General features: G+C 45.3%; 1 protein-coding gene across 1 annotated transcript in view; it reads right to left on the bottom strand.

Annotated features, from left to right (window-relative positions):
- Positions 1 to 15688, bottom strand: part of LOC127646743 (RNA-binding protein Raly-like) — a 132826-nt gene that overhangs the window by 103012 nt on the left and 14126 nt on the right. Inside the window, exon 2 of the mRNA XM_052130599.1 lies at positions 8327 to 8410. The gene's annotated coding sequence lies outside the window, so the exon portion shown is untranslated. The remainder of the gene's footprint in view (positions 1 to 8326; positions 8411 to 15688) is intronic.

Raw genomic sequence — 15688 nt, 5'->3', positions numbered from 1 at the left:
ACATTATTTTTGTTGTTGATGTCAAAATCTACAAGAAGTCGTCTCTCCCCCTTTTAAAAATTGAAGAACATATTTACTTATATGAGCCCATTATTATCCCATTTGTTACATAATATTACATATTTATACACAGAAGGAAAGGCTCCTCATTACCTCGGTTAGGTCAGTGTGCTAAATAATATAATAATAAATTACAGTATTTATGAAAAAATAAATACTAGCTGAAACACATCTTGAAACTTTAACTACAGCTGCCACTGTTGATATAAAATGAGGTCTAATAGATTCTACCTTTAGATTATTTCATATGAAACTATAACATTTTGTCAACAGTTGCCCAGTTGTTGAATGCGCGCGCCAGAGAGAAGAGCGGATCATTAGCGTGAGCTCGTTACACTCGTGCGAATGTGCAGATGAAAAGTCTTTAGCTGTTTGCGAGATTATCATTAAATCTGCCTCGGCAGTCCTAAATAGTCGATCACTTTTTGATCAAACCCAAAAAAGTGCTTCCATCCATCAAAAAAGTAATCCAGAAAATTATCCTATAATAATTTTAACTATAATTTTTATAGTTAAAATTAAAAAATATTTATTTATAAACTATAATACTTGCTTCCGGTAATGGCCGTCCGCACGTTCACAAGAGAGTTGAGTTCCGGCGTATGATGTAGGCGTAACGTAAGGTCCTGTGAGAAGTGACAAATGACTTGACTTGACAATTAAGTGACCATAGAGGTGAATTAAAAATCATTTTACAATTGTTTGAGGAAATGTTGCCATGTTCCTGGGTGCATTTTTCATTTGAATATCATTGATTTTCATTTATTTTATTTAATAAAAAATGTTTCAGGTATGCCTTTATTTTGTCTTTTTTTAAACAAAACCTTCTTTCCTGGGCATATATTTTTAATTGTCAATCATTTTTTGCATTTCCTATGTCCTCAATATCACTATGTCACTCAGTAGTCTTTTGTCTTTAACAAATAGCTAGATCCTTAATAGGGCTGAGTATTGATACAGATTTCCAGATTTGATTCGATTCTGATACACAAGCTCTCATTTCAATATTTGATTTCGATTTCTTCAATCCATGTCCATTTTGCTAACGTATGAAATAAATGATCTCTGTTAATTATACAGGGGACCTTCTAACTAGGTACATTGTGAAAATATATCTTTTAAAAATATTTTATTTCTTTTTCATTATTTTGGTCACATTTTTGTTTTTAAAACTACAAAAATCCATTAATTACATCGATAAATAAGTTATTATATTGCATATATTATATTTTTTCACATGTTTATTGTTTAATGCATAATTTATATTATTTATAGTTATTTACATTGATTTGTAAAACATGTGCTAAAACCGGAACTGTCTCTTTAAAAAACTGGCAGTTTTGTTAAAAGCGTCTGAAAACAAGTGCATATTAAATAGAAAGGGCTCCAGTTGCTTCTTTACCTCATCTGTGCTATTCATGATTAGAATGTTTACTTTTCTGTTGTACAGAATGGATATTAAAAGAGAAATTATTCACTGACAAATTGGATTGCGTGGATCTCATCTTTGAACACGCAATACACGAAACAAGTCAAATCAAACTCTCAATAGCAGTGAAAGGATCTCGCTGCTAAACTTCTTCGCCAATATACTAATCATTCACTGGTGAGTGAAATCTGAACATTAACCAACCAGTGGCTAATCAGGCATTTTGAGTCACATAGCACGAAATTTAGCCTCATATGTGAGTGATTTAAGCTAACTCTTTTTTTCTGTTCGGGATGGTTCAACCCAGTTAGGCGTACTGTTAATTTTATTTCCATTGTCTTAAGTTTCAGTCCTGATCAGAGTTCATTACCCTTTTATAGAAATATATTAAGTTACAGTAACAGCATGACAGGAATGACTCGGGTAAATCTTTTGGTCAACAACCACACAGAATACAGCACATAAAGTTCAATTTCCTGAACTGAGGAGACATTTTCAAGCCCATTAAATGTCTCACCTCATGAACAGCCTGAAATGAATCTGTGTACCAAAGATGGGGATTCTATTAAAGAGCGAGACATCTTTTCCTACACAAGACCACATAAGCAGCTCCACTGGCTCTGCTGATCCTTTCAAAGCACTTTCGTTTTATCAGTGCATGCTGTTTGTTGGCAACATAAAGCAGGAATTCCATACAATGGACCTGTTCCTCTTGTAAATTATTAAAAGATTAGTCATGCCTGATTAGGCCTGAGCTGCAGATATTTGAGAAAATGGAAGGCTTGTGTATTTCTGAGCTCTGCTGAAGTGACATTTCAACATTGCAATGTCTTGCAACATGTTCAATATTTTGGATGGCAAAGCATGCCTTTATTTCATGCACAATAAAAGCATGTAATATGCCATTCTTTGCCAAATTGGTCAGACAAGATGACACAATGAACATTAGACAGGCATGATGGGATGTGACTTGATGTCACGTTCCTGCCACTTTGGTCCAGGTTTTTCATGTCATGGCAGGATCGTGGCCGTCTCCTCTCCCTCATTGTTCAGTGATGTCCCTGTTTGTCTTGCCTTGTTCTATGTTGTGTCAGGGTTCTGCCACTTCTGTTGGTAGTCTTTATTATCTGGTGGTCGAGCTCTGACACGTTTCGTGTATTATTTGTGGCTGGGTGTGCATTGCATTTACTTTGCAGTGGGCACTCAGGTTTTGTCTAGTCTGTGTGAGAATGCATGGCATTATTTATTGGTATTATCATGCATTCTCTTGTCCTGTCATTGTCTGTTGGCATGAGTGAATGTTACTTGTGTTTTTCTGACTCTACAATTAGCCAGTTCTCCAGGATCAAGTTGTGGCTTCCTAATAAGTGTTTTGATGGGGAGAATCGATTGGAAACCCTAACAGGAACAGGATAGTGGTGTTGCTTTGGTGAGCGAATATGCCCCCAAGATGTCACCCAAACGCCCTGCTGCAGGGGCTCTAGAGCTGGAACCAAAAATGTGTGTATTGCTCGGTGTTCTACCCGCACCTGAAACAGTATCTACCAGCTTCTCTTTCTCACTGACCTCCACTACCATTCGGATGCATGTCTCTAACTCATTGACCTTCTCCGTCAGCCTGACTAATTCCTAATATTTATCACATGGGAATCCCTTGATTGTGGCATGCTCACACGAAATCTGCACTCATCACAAAATGCTGTTATTTTAAGAAATTGGTTGAATAGTTCAAGACACTTAGCTTTGAAAACACGTTGAAACTACAAGTCTTACAGTGAGCTCGTTTAACTTTCCTGGAGAAATTTTATGGTAATCCAGCTCAATGTAAGGGGTTCCTCATGCAGTGTACTGTCTTCTTGGCCCAATAACCACATGTATACCCCACGAGGGGAGTCAGTTAGCATGTATTACCTCACTTCTCACTGGCAGAGCTCTAGACTGGGCAACTTCCATCTGGGAGAGATATAACAAACTTCGCCACTCCCTTGAACACTTCAAAGCCTGCTTTAAGGAGGTCTTTAAACACCCGGCCGGTGGTAAGGAGGCAGGAGAACAACTCCTTGTTCCTAGATCTCAGGTGGAAAGTCTAAAATCACTCTAAGACATCCATACATGATCTTGTACAAGTGGGTAATAGTATATATAGACGACATCCTGATCTACTCATCCTCTCTAGAGTTTCACATCCATCATGTATGACAGGTATTCCAATGGCTCATCGACTACCGACTTTGTGCCAAGATTGAGAAATGTGAATTCCACCGCACCACACCAAAGTACAAGTGGTTCAGAACTGGCCTAAGCCTAAATCTATGAAGGAATTACAATGTTTCTAGGGTTTCGCCAACTTCTACAAATGATTAATTCCTCACTTCAGCACCATCGCCACACCTATCACATCACTACTCAAAGGTCAACCCAAATGACTACCCTGGAGTGACAATGCAAAGAGAGCATTTGAAGAATTAAAATCTCGTTTCACAAGCGCTCCCATTCTCCATCATCCAGATCCCACGTTGCCATTTGTGGTCGAATTGGATGCATCTGAGTGTAGAATAGGTGCTGTGCTGTCACAACATCATGGAACACCACCCAAGTTCCTGTATACCCACATGCATCCTTTTCATGCAAACTATCACACACAGAGCGGAATTATGATGTTGGAGATCATGAACTGCTGGCAATTAAACCGAGTTTGAGGAATGGCAGAATTAGTTGGAGGGAGCTCAGCATCCTTTTCAAACCTTATGGATCACAAAAAGCAGCCAAGCAGCTGAATCAAAGACAGGCATGTTGGGTATTGCTTTTCACTTGATTTGATTTCACTATCACTTACAGACCTGGATCTAAGAACATCAAAGCCAATGCACTATCTTGACTACACGATTCTTCGTGAATAAGGGAGAGACCAGATACCATCCTTCCACCCACCTTGTTATTTACTCCATTGAGGTGGGAGATACTTGACAAGATCCAACAAGCTCAAGTTACTGATCCCTCAACCAATAACTGTCCACCAGATAAAACATAAGTCCCCAAGTCTGCACCCTCTCAAGTCATGCAATGGGTACATAACTCACTCAGCTCTGGATACCTGGGAATCCAGGGAACATCAGGTTAAAAATAAATGTTGGTGGCCCACTCTCCCGGCCAATGTAACCTTGTATGTAAAGGATTGTGACATCTGCATCATGTCTAAATCTTCCAAACAGGCACCTGCTGGTCTATTAAAACCTCTTCCCATTCCTCAAATGCCCCTGGTCTCATCTTGCTCTGGATTTCATTATGGATATACCCACTTCCCTAGGTACCACCACTATTCTTGTAATCATAGACAGATTCTCAAAGCATGTCACCTATTCCCTCTCAAAAAACTGTCCACAGCCTTACCGTACGTTCACACCAGAGGCGGCAAGAGCGTCAAATCGAGCGAAAGTCATTCATTTTCAATGACAGCCAGCGTCTCTCGGCGGCGAGAAGCAGCGCGGCGAGTCTTGGGCGGCGTGGGCGTCAGATGGAAGTTCAAGTCAACATTATGGTAATGAGCTGTGACGCGGTTCGGCGGCAACCTATTGGAATATAGAAGTGCTCCGCTCTAGCGAAGTCTAGAGAACATAACCGTGTAAACTTTGGTTCCCACCAAACATTCGTTCCGAAGATAAAATGGAGGAGAAACGAATTATTGCCGTGACGGGTTTCCCTGTAATATATGACCAAGACCACAGTTATTATTACAAATGTATTTTATTTTTATAACAAACAACTATAATTTTAATTACTTTCTGCCATCGATTGATTTCTTATTTTCACATTTTAAAGAGTTCATGAGGATATACGCTACTTGTGATAGGTCGGCAAAAAGTAAATGGTCAACATGTCTGGATGTTTAAATATAGTTCACAAAACAAAGCATTCTGAACAAACGTTGCCACCTATTTCAACTACGTCAGAGCGTCCACGAGCGTCCTTGAGCGTCGAAGGCAGGGCAGCCAGAGCAAATTTTTACGCTCTCGCCGCTTCTGGTGTGAACGTACAGTTAGAGACTGCTGAGACAATTTTCCATTGTTTTCTGCTTCTTTGGGTTACCCGAGCACATATTCTCGGATCGTGGACCACAATTTACCTCCCACGTGTGGAGAGCCTTCTGTCGTAAATTTTAGATAAACGTTAGTCTCACATCTGGGTATCATCCTTAATCAAATGGACAAACAGAACATCTCATCAACAGATCAACGTCATCGACCAACTCCTTCCCTTAATCCGGGTCAGTGGGTATTGCTGTGAACTCGGGATCTAAGCCTTGGACTCCCCTTAAAGATACTAAGTCCAAAGTACGCAGGATCTTTCAAAATCCTCAGACAAATCACTCCTGTATCCTACAAGCTTCAACTGCCAGCTAATTATCGTATCTCCTCCACCTTTCATGTATCCCTGCTGAAACCGGCGAGATCGAGCAACACCATGAATCCAGAGAACAAGGGTCCTCCCCCTTTGGTCATTGATGGAGAGGAGGCTCATCGGGTCAGAACCCTCCTGGACTCACAACGAAGGGGTAATCAAATTAAATACCTAGTCAGTTGGGAGGGCTAAGGTCCAGAGAAGCATTCCTGGGTATCGACGGATGATATACTGGACTCCTCGCTCATTAAGGACTTTCATCGTAATCACTCCACCCGTCCCTCCCCAAGACATCGAGGCAGACCCCCTTGAGGTGGTTCTATTCGTGTCGGGAGCCACTCACAGGAGAGGGGCTCTGAAACTCTATTGCAATACTTTTAAATAGCCACCAGAGGTCCTGCTTGCCCGAATACTGACACAGACTCATTCACATCACCTGTTTCTCATCATACCTAATCAACTGCTGAGTATTTAAGCCCTGTTTTTATTTTGATGACTGGAACACTCCAGAAAGTCCTATATGTGTCTGTATGTAGGCTAGTTCACAGTAGTTAAATTAGCTTCTAATTCAAATTCTGTTAAAATGCTCCTCTGGTGCCATTCTAAAAGCATATTATAAGTGAACCAAACTATTGAGCATCTACATCTGAGATGTTGTTCAAGAGTAGCGTTCAAATATTGCGCACCACCGTGAAGGCTGAAAATCACCAGCCTGTGCGTGCTTATGTGTGTGTGTGTTTGTGTCAACATGCATACTATATATTTACTTATTAAACACTGTCTTTTGTGATTCATAGATCTATAGCATGTCTTCAAGTGGCTTTGAATAAAATGCAGAAGTCATATGGACTATTTCAATTGTGCTTTACTGGTTCTTTTATGTAATTTTTGGAGCTTGAGAAAACAAACATGACTAACACAGTATCGGATTTGGATTGGGCTCCATCTAAAAACGTAATTCTCGGAGTCGATACCGATCCAGGTAAAACAGTTAAAACAATACTGTCTCCTTTAGAATAGTAGCAGTTCAGAGAGCATCTCACAGAAGTGTTTTGGTTGAGCGCATATTAAAGAGAGTGGAGTCACATGGCTTCTTTACTGCATCCGTGTCAAGAGTGATTAGAATTAAGTTTCCTTTTTTGTTGTTTTTGATCAATAACTGACAGTAAAGAAAAGAAAGGGTATTAAAAGAAAAATTATTCAATGACAAATGGAACTTTATATTTTTAACATAAAAACTGTCTAACTAAAAAAAGAAAAGAAATAATCAAGATAAATTAGTCGACCTCACTACTCAATTAATTGGTTTTTGTATGACTAGTAAACTATCCTGACTCCTCATTGAGCTCTTAGTTTGAAAAAAATGCATATGCATTTATTGAATGTACAAAAGTCTCTCATTTTGTCAAAGCATTGACATAATTGCAGTCATACTGAGGCAGGTGATGAAAATAGTGTATAATATTTACATCAAAAGACGTTGTATACCATGTTTCGTGGATATGACTGAATTCCAGCTACTAATTTAACTTGACTGAAACCGTGTACGATTGCATAAAAGGATTCGCCATGCTCCCTGGCCAGTGGTGTGGGTGAGGTTTGACATATTTGAATGCATGAATAACATTTCCATAACATTTTCAGGAATGTACCTATAATTCACGTGCCATCTCTTTTGCTGCTACTGGCTAAAGAGATGCTCAAATGACTGCCGGTATCCACTACTCTCCGCTCTGATGCACATTCCTTCATTCAAGACATTCTTGTCGAAAACCCCAAACTGAGTTGACCTTGTTGCAATGTTTCCACTAATTAATGCTCATTCAAGATTTTCATCTCAGTTCATCTAAAATCAGCCCACCCACATTGAAAACAAATTTTCTAATCATATTCTCAAGACTGCACAATTTTAAGCTCTTCAGTTTCTAAATAAATGATAACTTTATATACAAGTTTCATTCACTCCAAATTTGCAAATGTTACACAGATTTAAAAGATATACAAACAAATAATCTCAAAATGGCCAAATATCTGCAAATATATTGCCTAAGCTGATCACTAGTGAACAAAAAAGCTCAGATAAATTGGAGTGAGAAATGTTTGAGTTCTTTCAAGACTTTGGTATCTTGGCAAATCTGAGCACAGTTAGAGACATTGTTGAGATCTCTTTGGAAAGACTGAGACATAAAACAGGTGTGAAACGATCAAGAGACATTCAACGTTCAACGTAAATGCTGCAGTGGTTGTAGGAAACCCCTCTAAGTATTTGCAGAGGACACGCATGCTGCTCTGGGCCCATTGAGAATTCCCCCCCAAAAATGAGTATAAATCCTTTTTAACATTTGTTAGTTTAAATGCAGAACTCATAACATTTCAACTCAGATCAAACAGTCTATTTGAAGAGTCCTACTCTGTGACTGGGAACAACATTGCACGTACCTCTTAGTTCTCTTTGCGACCAGAGGACGGATCTGGATATGCTGCTTGGTCCCAGCACTTGTGACCTGGTGTGCGTGAGGGATCCTGCAGTTCAAAATAAAGCAAATACACACAGCAGCATGATTTCTGCACCTTAACATAAGAACACAATACTAGATTTTACAAACTTTCTGATGAAAATGCGTGATACAACACTTCGAGCTGGTCTCAAAAAATGTTACAATACCTATGCAAAACGACTCGGTTACTAACGTAAACTCGGTTCCCTGAGAGGAGGGAACGAGTATTGCGTAAGTAGCTTACGCTATGGGAAAACTCAGTTTCTCGAGAAATATTGAAGTCTTTATGTAAAACGCATTGCAGCTGCACAGCATACAGCAATGAGCAAGGCAGCTCGGTCATTGGCTGTGCTGCGGCAACTTGCTCGAACCAATGACGGGGCGACTCTGAACGCAGCGACCAATGGGCGCTAGCGCTAGCTAGGCTCAGAGCCCGCCCAGATGGGCGTGGCTAGGGCTATATATTAGGCTCCGTCATGAGAGTTCTTTAGGTTCAATCGACTGAAGCTGAACTGACCAAGCACAAGCACGGCAGCTTACGCAATACTCGTTCCCTCCTCTCAGGGAACCGAGGTTACGTTAGTAACCGAAGTCGCTCCTCTCGAGAGGTCTCTCCTATTGCGTAAGTAGCTTACGCTATGGGAACACCATGCAAAACGCCAGGCGTGCTGACTTCGCTCTATAAAGCCAGAGGCGGATGCCTGAGCCTTAAAGCAAAGTGATTATCCAACAAGCCGGCCAACGGCGAGCTATATAATGGGAAAATACAGAGCGCCTTTGCCCCAAGGAGGTCCATGGTGGGGCGCTCATTGTAAAAACACAAGCACATAACTTATGTACTGATATGCATAAAAAATCCTCTAAGTCAGTCAGAGACGGACCTATAAGGGAGGAGATAATGCTCAGCATATACATACTCCAGTCCATTCTACAGTCAGGCTGATAGAATGTTGGAATGCAATGTAACTGTAGGTTATAAAACCTGATAAATGTCGAAGGCGAGGCCCAGCCTGCCGCCGCACAAATATCTTCAATGGATATCCCACTCGACCACGCCCACGAGGAGGCCATGCTCCTCGTAGAGTGAGCTCTGACGCCTAAGGGGCATTGAAGGCCCTTGGCTTCATAAGCCAGCTTATAGCATCCACTATCCAGCCGATATTCTTTGCTTTGAAACTGCGAGACCTTTAGTGCGCCGCCAAAGCATACTGAATAATTGTTCCGCCTGTCTGAACGGGCAGAACGCTCCAAATATACTCTGAGCCCTGACCGGCAGAGTAAATTAGCGCCGCCGTCCGCTGGGGACGATAAGCTGCCAGAGATATCACCTGTACTCTGAAGGGTGTGGAGAGCACTTTAGGAATATACCCGTGCTTTGGCCTAAGGACAACTCTGCAGTCGTTAGGTCCAAATTCCAGGCAAGCAGCTTGATGACAGCGCGTGCAGGTCGCCCACTCTCTTGACTGAGGCGACGCCAGCAAGAGCGCAGTTTTGAGCGAGAGCTGTTTAAGGTGCACGGTTCGGAGAGGTTCGAATGGGCACTCTTGAGTGCGTCCAGGACCGTGGCCAGGTCCCAGATCGGCACCGAGGGGGCGAGGGGGTTCATCCTCCTAGCGCATCTTAGGAAACGAATGATTAGGTCGCTTTTCCCTAATGAACGCCCTTATCAGGATTGTGTGACACCGCTATGGCAGCCACATAGACTTTGAGCGTGGAGGGTGTGCGCCCGCCTCCAGCAGCTCTTGCAAAAAGGTGAGTACACTTGGTATCTCGCACGCATTTGGGGTTCAAGCTCTTGGTATCACACCAGTCACTGAACGCTTTCCACTTTTGGGCATATAAGCTGCTCGTAGAGGGCGCCAGGCCTCCGTGATGGTTCTCAAAACTCCACTGGGAGGTTCTCGGAACCCGCTGAGGGGCCATGCATGGAGGGCCCACAGATCGGGCGGGTATGAAGAATCATCCCGCTGGCCTGCCTGAGGAGGTCTAGCCTCAGCGGAATCGGCCATGGGGCAGATTGCATCATCTGCATCAGTTCTGGAAACCACGCCTGGTTTTTCCAGAGAGGGGCTACCAGGAGCACTGCACATTTCACTTCCCTGATCCGACTGATGACCTGAGGTAGCATCGCGATCGGGGAAAAGCATACAAGGGGCTGCTCGGCCAGACTTGGGCGAAGGCGTCTGTGCTCTTTGAGAAGAAAAGGGGCAGTGCGATTTTCCCTGGAGGCTAAGAGGTCGACCTCCGCCTTGCCAAAGGTTTGCCATAACCACTGAACCGGCCAGGGGTGGAGAGACCATTCTCCTGGGAGAACCTTGTCTCTGGACAGCATGTCCGCCCCTGGTTCAGGACGCCTGGCACATGCGCTGCTCTCAGCGAGCGCAAGTGGTGCTGTGACCATGAGATGAGCTCCCTGGCCATAGAGTGCAGGGAGCTCGACCTGAGTCCACCCTGGCGATTTATATACGATACTACCGGTCATGTTGTCCGCTCGACCAGGACGTGTTCGCTTTTCAGGTATGGAAGCAGGGCTCTGAGAGCCAAGGCGCACCGCTCATTTCCAGACAGTTTATATGTAGGCGCTTTTCCGGGTTTGACCAAAAGCCGGAGACAGGCCTGCCCTCGTAAAGGGCCCCCCATCCTATTTTGGAGGCATCTGCCGTGATCATTTTTCTCCGTGTGTTCACGCCCAGACTCACGCCGGTTCGATACCAGTCGACGGCTTTCCAGGGCGTCAGGGCTTTTATACAGCCATGATTTGCTCTGATTAAAAAGTGGCCTGAGCGCCACGCGTGAGTGGGGACACGGCTCTTGAGCCAGCGTTGGAGAGGATGCATGTGCAACAATCCTAGCTGGAGTACAGCTGATACGGAGGCCATGAGACCGAGCATCCTTTGAAGTCGTTTGACGGGGGTCTGAATAATGTTGCAAGGCGTCGAATAGAGAGTGCGCGCTCTGATGAGAGGCGCGCCGTCATCTGCACTGAGTCTAGCACTATTCCCAGAAAGGAGATATTCTGGCTGGGGGATAGCACGCTCTTTGCAAAATTGATTCTCAGACCCAGGCATTCTAGATGGCTGATAATCCAAGATCTGTGCGTCGTTAACTGACTCTCTGATTGTGCTATGATTAGCCAATCGTCAAGGTAATTCAGTATTCGCGACTCCCGCTGTCTCAGGGGAAAAGTGCTGCGTCCATACATTTCGTGAATGTACGGGGCCAATGATAGGTCGAATGGTAGTACTGTGTACTGGTATGACTGTCCCTCAAAGCTAAATCTCAGAAAAGGCCTGTGATGAGGCGCTATCGAATGTGAAAGTAAGCGTCTTTCAAATCCACTGATAGAAACCAATCCCGGGCTGAACTTGCGCGAGGATATGTTTGGTCGCTAACATTCTGAATGAGCGAATCATTAAAGCTTTGTTCAGATGTCTGAGATCTAGGATGGGGCGGAGGCCACCGTCCTTTTTCGACGAGAAAATAGCGGCTGTAAAAACCTGCCTCGGCTCATAGAGGGAGGAACAGTTTCTATAGCTCCTTCTCTATTAGTTTGAGCACCTCGGTGCGTAGAACATGTGACACATCTCTCCTCACTTTCGTCTCGACCACTGCTGAAAAGCGGGGTGGTCTGCGAGCGAATTGAAGCGAGTAACCGTGTTTTATTATGTTCAAAACCCATTTCGGCATGTCAGGGATTTTTTCCCAGGCTTTTGCTCGCACAGATATGGGCTGAATGCTGGCTGGGGGCGTGTCGCAGTGACGTATGGGCCCCACCGGCAAATTGCCTTGTGCTAACACTGAGCTTACAGCTGTCAGAGGCGCGGGCGCGCGCTGAGCAGCCTTGTTGAGTGCCGAGAGCAGAGGTGCGTGTGAGATTACAGGCACGCGCGCTATCTCCGAAATGCTCGCAGCATGAGCTGGAGAAATGTTTGAAACTGTATGGACAGTGTTTTCGGGTGGGGGTGCATACATCGTAATAGGCACGCCGCCACTGTCATAAAACTTCCCGCCTTAGCGGGAGTTTCTGGCTCGCTGTCGCATCCGTGATGCTTGCGGCATGAGACAGAGAAATGTTTGAAACTGTATCAACAGTGTTTACGGGTGGGGTGCATACATTGTAATAGGCACGCGCCACTTCCATAAAGCTTCCCGCTCTTAGCGGGAGTTTCTTGCTCAGCTGTCGCATCTGTGATGCTTGCGCATGAGACAGAGAACTGTTTGAAACTGTATGGGCAGTGCTTATGGGTGGGGGTGCATATATCGTAGTAGGCACGCACGCCAACTTCATAAAGCCTCCGCCATGGGCGGGGGTTTTTGGCTATGCGTACAGTGTTTGTGTGTAGGGGTGCATGCAGGACAGCAGGCACGCCGCTACCTTTATAGTATTTCCGCTTTACTGGGGAAGTGTTTATAACTGTGGGAACAGTGCTTGCGTGTAGTGGTGCATACATGACAATAGGCACACGATCTACATATATGGTGCGCCCAGCTGGAGCTGGGGAAGTATTCGGCACTGTTTGGACAGTATTGATACGTGGGAATGCGCACTTTAGTGTGGAGACGTGACTCCTTAGTGACACAGGCAGAAAATGACTCTTTTGTGATTTCTGTGTGTTGCCGTTAAAACGGCGTTTGATTGCAGGTGAGCGAAGTTCTGTGACTGGCCCATTGACTGCTGTACAGACATTTCCAGCCGCCTGTAAGGGGACTAGGTAATGTTTCACACGTTTTAGAGAGAGTGGTCCGCTTTTGCGAGACACGCACTCTCTCTTTTCTTCCTATTGCTAGGAAGACTTACGAGGCTCCGGGTTCAGCACGATCTTGGGCCGAGGACCCCGTTGCTCAGGCGGCTTCCTTCGGTTAGCGGAATGCGAGCGCCGTCGAGCGTCCGTTTCAGGTCTGCTCTTTGGCTGGGAGACGGGAGGTGCCGCCCTGGCTCGCTGCTGATGCGGTCTCTGGCAGCTCTGAGATGAGCTGGAGCGCTTGGGCAGGAAGTGACGCATAGCCTGCGAATCCTTCCGAGCTTCAGTGAAGCGTTCAGCAAACTCTTTTACCGCCGGACCGAACAGGCCGCTTGGAGCGATAGGCGCGTCAAGAAATGGTGCCTTATCCACGTCCTTCATCTCTGTTAGCGTCAGCCACAGATGGCGCTCAAGGACAGTCAGGTTAGCCATGGCCCGGCTGATGGATTGGGCGGTGGCCTTTGTGGCTCGCAGGGCTACGTCAGTGGCGCTGCGCAGGTCCTTGAAAGCCTCAGGTTCAGGTCCCGACTCGTCCATGGTGCAGAGAAGTTTGGCCTGATAAACTTGTAGAACAGCCATGGAATGAAGCGCTGACGCAGCTTGGCCGGCGGCGGCGTATGCGCAGCCGGCGAGAGCTGAGGTACATCGGCAGGGCTTCGAGGGATGAGAAGCTTTGGCTTTCCATCCAGCGGTGGAGGGTGGGCACAGATGGTTGGCCACAGAGGGGCGGGGTTCCCTCGTAGCCTCTTTCTCTCACGCTGTCCACCGAGGTGAGCGAGGAAGAGAAAGAAGGCTTCAGGCAAGCAGAGTGCGGGGCTTTCCATGACTTTGTGAGTTCGTCGTGAACTTCGGGGAAGAAAGGGGAGGGTCTCTGTCGAGGGGCCTGCCGGCGCCCCTGCAGGAACCACTCGTCCAGCCGGCTGTGGGCGGGCTCTTCCGGAGAAGACCAGCCGAGCCCGAGGTCTTCCACGGCTTTGGACAGGATGCGGATGATCTCAGAGTCCATGCTGGTGCCCGTGCTCGTGTCGGCTAATGTCGACGGCGCGGGGTCGAAGGCCGAGCCCGGCCAGTCGTCGGATGCAGCGTCAATAGAAAGGCTGTCATCCTTTTCACCGTCGTCCCCTGACGCACCGAACGAGACGAGACGAGACCCACCGCTCTGTTGGAGGGGTGCTGGTCCGCCTGGCGGATGGCGTAGTAGAAGGCTTCAAAGGCGGCTGAAGGCGCCGGCGTCCTCTTAGCAGTCCTGCTGTAGGCTTGTCAACGGCGGGCGAAAAGACTCCAACAATCCGGAGGATCCAGCGAAGAGAAGGTCTTCGCTGAAGGAGATTAAATCTAAAGAACTCTCATGACGGGACGCCTAATATATAGCCCTAGCCACGCCCATCTTGGCGGGCTCTGAGCGCGCGAGCGCGAAGCGAGTTGCCCCGTCATTGGTTCGAGCAAGTTGCCGCAGCACAGCCAATGACCGAGCTGCCTCGCTCATTGCTGTATGCTGTGCAGCTGCAATGCGTTTTACATAAAGACTTCAATATTTCTCGAGAAACTGAGTTTTCCCATAGCGTAAGCTACTTACTCAATAACATAGACCTCTCGAGAGGGAACTACTTTTACATGGCTAATTCAATGAATTGCAGCAGTTTCCTGGTGAAAAATCCCAAGTGGCATTAAAACAACATTGACGTTTATTACTTTTCACACAAATTAAGTAATGCATGTGGGAAAAAATCAAAAGGGCAGATTATCAGTACTTAAACATACTTTTTGCCCTGTTCCTCACATAATGCCATCTGAACATTTTTACTATGGGCATGACTTGTAAAGTGCAATGAAGTTACAAGGTAGCTTAACTGATAAAGTGTTACACTTGCTATGCAAAGGACTGGGGTATGTTAGTGAAGAGCATGTGAGTCAACACAGGAGCCAAAAGTGTCATAAAAGCACCACGAAATGACGTTCAGCAATTGTGTTTTTGATGTCACATTTGCTTTGTATGACACTATGGTTAAGTTTTTAAGTTTAAGGGCGGGGGGGGAGTTTACCTCACTTTTAGCACTAAAAAGTGGCCATTTCACCTCAGATTTGCCACGATACGTGTAATGAACCGAATCATATTATTTTCCCAAAATGTCCCCAAAATTACATTATCTTCATGAGATCAGGCTGTTAAATACCTAACCTTAAATATGAGCACTACTACTCTACCTACTACCACAGGCCTATGCAGCTGCTATAGGGTATGGCCAGCTTATGCAGTGTCTTATTCCCACTCAGGGAACCAGGGTTATGTTTCATGTAATGGTTCACCATCACTCCATTGGTGAATATTCTCTTATACCAGCCCACTCTCTCAGTGGCCCTGATCACCGGCCATGCATGATCCCGTCCGCAGCGAGCAGTTCAGTTCAAACGGGGAGGGGAGAGAGAGAAAGGGTGAGGCAGAATTCTCTCATACAGCGTTTTTAAATGGCGACGGCTCAAGACGCGCATGTTAACTCTTTCGCATGCTTTTTTTAGACAGAAAATGCCTGTTGAGCTTTGCACTTTTGCTCAGGGGTAGG

The sequence above is a fragment of the Xyrauchen texanus genome, chromosome 7 (genome assembly GCF_025860055.1).
Source record: "Xyrauchen texanus isolate HMW12.3.18 chromosome 7, RBS_HiC_50CHRs, whole genome shotgun sequence".
NCBI classification, from domain to species: Eukaryota; Metazoa; Chordata; class Actinopteri; order Cypriniformes; family Catostomidae; genus Xyrauchen; species Xyrauchen texanus.
Note: the sequence above shows the minus strand (reverse complement) of the source record. Positions and strands in the feature narration are given on the sequence as shown.